Source organism: Bos taurus, chromosome X (genome assembly GCF_002263795.3).
Source record: "Bos taurus isolate L1 Dominette 01449 registration number 42190680 breed Hereford chromosome X, ARS-UCD2.0, whole genome shotgun sequence".
Taxonomy (NCBI): domain Eukaryota; kingdom Metazoa; phylum Chordata; class Mammalia; order Artiodactyla; family Bovidae; genus Bos; species Bos taurus.
This window is the reverse complement of record NC_037357.1, coordinates 43,661,359-43,667,523: the sequence shown is the minus strand read 5'-3', so window position 1 is coordinate 43,667,523 and position 6,165 is coordinate 43,661,359. Positions and strand designations below refer to the sequence as shown.

The window sequence follows — 6,165 nt, the reverse complement described above, 5'->3', positions numbered from 1 at the left end:
AAATAATAATGGTAAACTTGACTTTTCTATCATTATTTAAAATATTAATATTTAATATTATTATTGATATGCTGGAATTCATATCTACCATTTTTATCTGTATATCTTACATCTTTTTTCCATCTTTATTGCCTTGTTTGGTTTCATGTATATATTTTTATCATGGCACTTTAATCTGTTTAAGAGTTTTTTAATGGTATATTTTTAAATTATTTACTAGTGATTTCTCTAGAACTCACAATGTGAACATCAACTTATCAAAATATATTTAAAATGTATACTAAATTCTGGCAAAATAGTGAAACTTTCATAGAATATAACTCTATTTGCTGTCATTTTTGTTATCATTGTTGTTTAGTCACTCGGTCATGTCCAACTCTTTGAGACCCCAGGGACTGGAGCTGCCAGGTTCCTCTGTCCATGGGATTTCCCAGGCAAGAATACTGGAGTGAGTAGCCATTTCCTCTGCCAGGGGATCTTCCTGGCCTGTGATCTCACTCCAGCTTGGCTGGTGGATTCTTTACTGCTGAGCAAACAGGGAAGCCCATTATTATTGTGCATATGTAATTGTACATGTTACAAAGCCAACAATACCTTGCTATAATTATTACTTTACATAATTTCTTTATATAAGTCTGAATAAGTTTTAACAAGAAAGGAGAACAAGTATGCTTATAGAGTTTGTTATAGTAACCCTCTTATTTGAGACTTCTCAGGTGGTGCTAGTGGTAAAGAACCCACCTGCTAATGCAGGAGACATAAGAGATGCAGGTTCTATCCCTGGGTGAGAAAGCTTCCCTGGAGGAGAACATGGAAACCCATTTATATATGTTCTTTATCCTTTAAAACAGTTGTAGAAATACTGTTTGGGGCAATTTTTAAATAATTTAAGAGAAGACAGTGGGATAGATAGGCAGTTATACCATCTTGTATAACTACCTACATACTTACATTTACTGCTGTTTTTTGTATATTTGTGCAGATTTGAATAAATGACTGGTGTCACTTGCATTAAGCCTGAAAAATTCCCCTTAGTATTCTTTAAGCTAGGTCTACTGGCAAAAATTCTCTCAGTCTTTGTTTATCTGGGATGCTTCTATTTTGTCTTTATTTTAGAAATGCAATTTTGCTTGATATAATGTTCTTAGTTGACCGTTTTTTTTTTTTTTTTTTCCCCTAGTATTTTAAATATATCATGCCACTGCCTTTGGTCTCTATTGTTTCTGATAAGATGCCAGCTGTAAAACTTATTAGGTTCCCTGTACATGACAACTCATTTTTTTATTTTGTCACTTTTATGGTTCTCTTTTTGCCTTTAGTTTTCAGAAGTTTGACAGTGGTATCTTTTCATTCTTCTTTATTCTTTTTTATCTGTATTCAAATCTCTATTACTCTGTCAAGCTAACTGATTCTTCTGTCTGCTTATTAAATCTGCTGTTCAGCCCCTCTAGTGAACTTTTCGTTTCAGTTTGTCAACTGAAGTGTTTCTATTTGTTTCTTTTAATCTTTTCTGGGTATTTATTTATATTCTCTATTGAGACTTTGTTCTCATATTTTACTTCTTTAAACATGGTTTCCTGTAATTTTTGGGACATATTTATGACAGTTGATATTTGTCTTTGTCTACAATGTCTAGGCTTCCTTGGGGTCAATTTCTATTAACTTCTTCCCCACATCCCTGTGTAGGATTATACTTTTCTATTTCATTGTCATGCTTCATAATTTTTTGTTGAATACTAGATATTTTAGATAACATATGGCAGCAACATGGATAACAATACCTACTACCTCCTGTTAGAGGAGTGTTGTTGCTATTGGTTGATTAATCATTTGTTTGTTTTATGCTTTGACTGAAGTAATTCTGTGAAGTCTATTTTCCTCACAGGGTGGTGACTCTGATATTCCTGTTCAAAACTTTTTTCTTATGTTTACCTGCTAGCTTGGCTACCCAGGTGTCACTCCTGTGTTCAGTTCAGTTCAGTTCAATCGTTTAGTTTTATCTGACTCTTTGTGACCCCATGGACTGAAGCACACCAGGATTCCCTGTCCATCACCAACTTCCAGAGCTTGCTCAAACTCATGTCCATCGAGTTGGTGATGCCATCCAACTATCTCATCCTCGTCCCCTTCTCTTGCCTTCAAACTTTCCCAGCATCATGGTCTTTCCTAATAAGTTAGCTTTTTATATTAGGTGGCCAAAGTTTTGGAGCATCAGATTCAGCATCAGTCCTCCCAATGAATATTCAGGACTGATTTCTTTTAGGATTGACTGGTTTGATTTGCTTGCAGTCCAAAGGACTCTCAAGAGTCTTTTCCAACATCACAGCTCAAAAGCATCAATTCTTCAGTGTTCAGCTTCCTCTATGGTCCAAGTCTCATATCCATACATGACTACAGGAAAAAACAGAGCTTTGACCAGATGGGCCTTTGTAGGCAAAGTAATATCTCTGCTTTTTAATATGCTGTCTAGGTTGGTCATAACTTTTCTTCCAAGGAGCAAGTGTCTTTTCATTTCATGGCTACAGTCACCATCTGCATTGATTTTGGAGCCCGAAAAATGAAGTCTGACACTGTTTCCACTGTTTCCCCATCTATTTGCCATGAAGTGATGGGACCAGATGCCATGATCTTTGTTTTCTGAATGTTGAGCTTTAAGCCCACTTTTTCACTCTCCTCTTTCACTTTCATCAAGAGGCTTTTTGGTTCTTCTTCGCTTTCTGCCATAAGGGTGGTGTCATCTGCATACCTGAGGTTATTGATATTTCTCCTGGCAATCTTGATTCCAGCTTGTGCGTCAACCAGCCCAGCATTTCTCATGATTTACTCTGTATACAAGTTAAATAAGCAGGGTGACAATATACAGCCTTGACATACTCCTTTCCCAATTTGGAACCAGGGTGTTGTTCCATGTCCAGTTCTAACCATTGCTTCTTGATCTGCATACAGATTTCTCATGAGGCAGGTCAGGTGGTCTGGTATTCCCATCTCTTTAATAATTTTCCACAGTTTGTTGTGATCCACACAGTCAAAGGCTTTGACATAGTCAATAAAGCAGAAGTAGATGTCTTTTTGGAACTCTCTTGCTTTTTTGATGATCCAATGGGTGTTGACGATTTGACCAACTTGAACATCTAGAAGTTCACAGTTGAACTGTTGAACTTCAACTGTAGTGTTGAAGCCTAGCTTGGAGAATTTTGAGCATTATTTTGATAGCGTGTGAGGTGACAGTTTGCAATTGACAAGCTATAATTGATATTGTTTTATGTTATAAAAATACTAGTTTTTTTCACTTATTATGTTTATAGGCATTCACTGCTTGAGTCAAGGTTAGGCTTGTTAAGTGATTAAAGGCAATTTTCTTACAGCAGCATGTACTTATTTTATTCTAAAAGAATGAAATGCATAAAGTTTTTGTTGTTGTTGTTGCTTGTAACCTGTAAAATTGAGTTATTTTGCTGATGTAAAATAGCAATAACTCACTTGAGGACCATGCTACCTTCTGAAAATGCCATATACCTGTTTCTTAAATGTGTCAAAGCACCTGATAGACTTTTTAAGAGCTGAAGGGGCAAGTGATTGACTCATTTTGGATAACAGGTGCCTTCCTAGGGCCACAGCTGAATGTGCTGGGAAGCAGCCATGGAGAAAGGCAGCACAAGCAGATGGAAACAAATCTTTTATTTAAAGGCAAAATGCCCAAATGACTTTCTGGCATGGCTAATTTCTACTATCACTTATTAGCTTATATATGATCCCCTAAACTCATTATTATTTTTTTTTCCTTAAGGGGCTGATTTGGATTGACTTGTTGAGAATGGTGTCTATCATCTATTAGGTCATGAGAAAGATTTCTGTGGTTACATGTAAACTTATGATAGGTCTGCAGCAGAAGAGGTGAAGAGGGTAGTGAAGAAGTCAGCCACAGTCTGGTCTATGTGAAGGTCACACCAGCTTCATTGTACACCTTGAAGACTTTCTCAATGGTGTTGACATAGGCAGCTGTTCTCAGGTCCAATCCCAGGTTACATTTCATGACTGTGTGCATGATTTGCCTGGCAGGGTGCTCCATGGTGTAGCTAAGCCAGAGTGCACAATGTCTTTGTCAGATATCCAGTCTTGGAACTCTGCTGTAGGTACAATAAGGAATAGTTCCACCATATTTTCCAAATTTCCTTTCCAAACTCTCTTGAACAAACATGAGCAAGTGGTAGTTAGAATCCCTTTCATATTTGAAGTTCAAATGGCCATAGCTGACATGATTTCAATTCTTTAGCTACTCAAAGTAAAATACTGTCACTACTCCAGCATTCAAGTAGAGATCTGGAAAAACCATGATGTTTCTCTCTAGCAAAATCTTATCAGCTTCTGGAGTTGTTGGTCCATTGGCACCTTCAGCAATGATCTTGGCTTTGACTCTTGGTGCATTGGACTTGGTCAGCTGCTTTTCGCTGGCAGCAGGGATGTCACAGTCAACCTCCAAGATTCTCCTTTCATAGATCTTTGCTTTGGGGAAGCCCAGGATTGTTTCATGTTGCAATTTGAAGTATTCCAGTTCCTTTTGTTCAATACTATCTGGATTCCATATGCTGTCATCAGACTCACAAACAGCAACACATTTAGCACGAAAACGATGTAAATATCTCATAGAGTACAGGCTCACATTGCCAAATCCCTGAACGGCAAATGTTTTATCTCCAAATCCTGGTGTCATTCCTAAAATACTCATGTAAGAAGATTCATTGATGCAGTTTTCAATTCCATGGAAAACTCCCTGACCAGTAGCAGAGATCCGTCTGTGGATTCCATGCTGACTGATGGGCTTACTGGTAATACAGGTATGGGCATTAACACCAGAGTGCCCTATAGTGCTACCATGGGTGTCAGCAATCCAGGACATCTCCAGTTGGCCTGTGCTCATGTCTGGGGCAGGCGCATCAATGCCAGGACCAATAAAGCCCTTCTTGCCAGCTCCATGGTGAACCTCCTTGTGATCTTTTCCAATTCATTATCAGTATAGTGCTTGGGATTGACCTAAACATCAGCTTTGACAACCCTAAATGGCACATCAACCACTGCACACTTATATGTTATCAGATAAGCCAGAGCTTTAACTTTATCTACACTCACATCAGTGCTATAATGGATACCTTCCTTGCAGGGCATGCGGTGCTGGCTGTGCTGGGCCCAGTAGCCCTCAATGACTTCCCAGGAGCTGTCGTCATGCCGGATGTGGAAGGACAGGCTCAGCACATGATGGCAGGGCTTGATGAAGTGCAGGATGCCATGCACCAGGTTCTGCTTCTGCTCCTCGGTCTCCTGGGTCTTGAGGTCCTCCACCAGCTTGTCCTCCATGATGCTGGCACTACGGTCGAAGAAGCCCTCCACCATATTGAAGAAGCTGAGGTCATCCTCGCAGTTGGCCACCACCTCGCTGTAGTGTCACTGAGCGGATGGCACAAGCCCTGGCTGCAGGGCACTGATGGCTGCAGCATGCTGCCCCACAGGGCCAGCCCAGCAGCGTGGTGGAGTCAGTAGCCACAGAATCCAGGGCAGCAGGCTCGACACGGGACAGCAGCAGCACTTCACCAGGCACTGGTGCATGGTGACAGGATGGAGATGCTCTCTCATGGAGAAGAGGCACAGGCCTGTGAGAATCATAGACTCAGAGATGGACGGAGGGAGGAAGGGCCTGGGGTCGGCTGCCCTTTTAAGTCACAGCTTCCTGCATTGGCTATTGAGTTTTAAGCCAGCTTTTTCTTCTCTTTCACCATCATTAACACACTCTTTAGTTCCTCTTCCCTGTCTGTCATTAGAGTGGTGTCATCTGCATATCTGAGGTTGTTATTTTTCCTGGCAATCTTGATTCCAGCTGGAGATTCATCCAGCCTGGCACTGTCTCACATTTTTCTTTTTAAATAAATATATTGGTATAAAATTTATATATGATAAAACTCATTTTAGACTACTGTTCAACAACTTCTGACAAATGTATATATTAGTGTAATCATCACTATGATCACGATATAGAATACTCCTACTAACTCCAAAACTTTCCTCTTACTCCTGTGTTTTCAATCTGCCTGCCTCTACTCTTAACCACAAGCAAGAACTGATGAAGTTTCTAACATCCCAATTTTGAAACTAATTTCTTTATGTACACATAAC

General features: G+C 39.6%; 1 pseudogene; it reads right to left on the bottom strand.

Moving 5' to 3' along the window:
• Window positions 1-3,931: 3,931 nt before the first annotated feature.
• Window positions 3,932-5,829, bottom strand: LOC513164 (glutamate dehydrogenase 1, mitochondrial-like; annotated as a pseudogene).
• Between the last annotated feature and the right edge of the window lie 336 nt (window positions 5,830-6,165).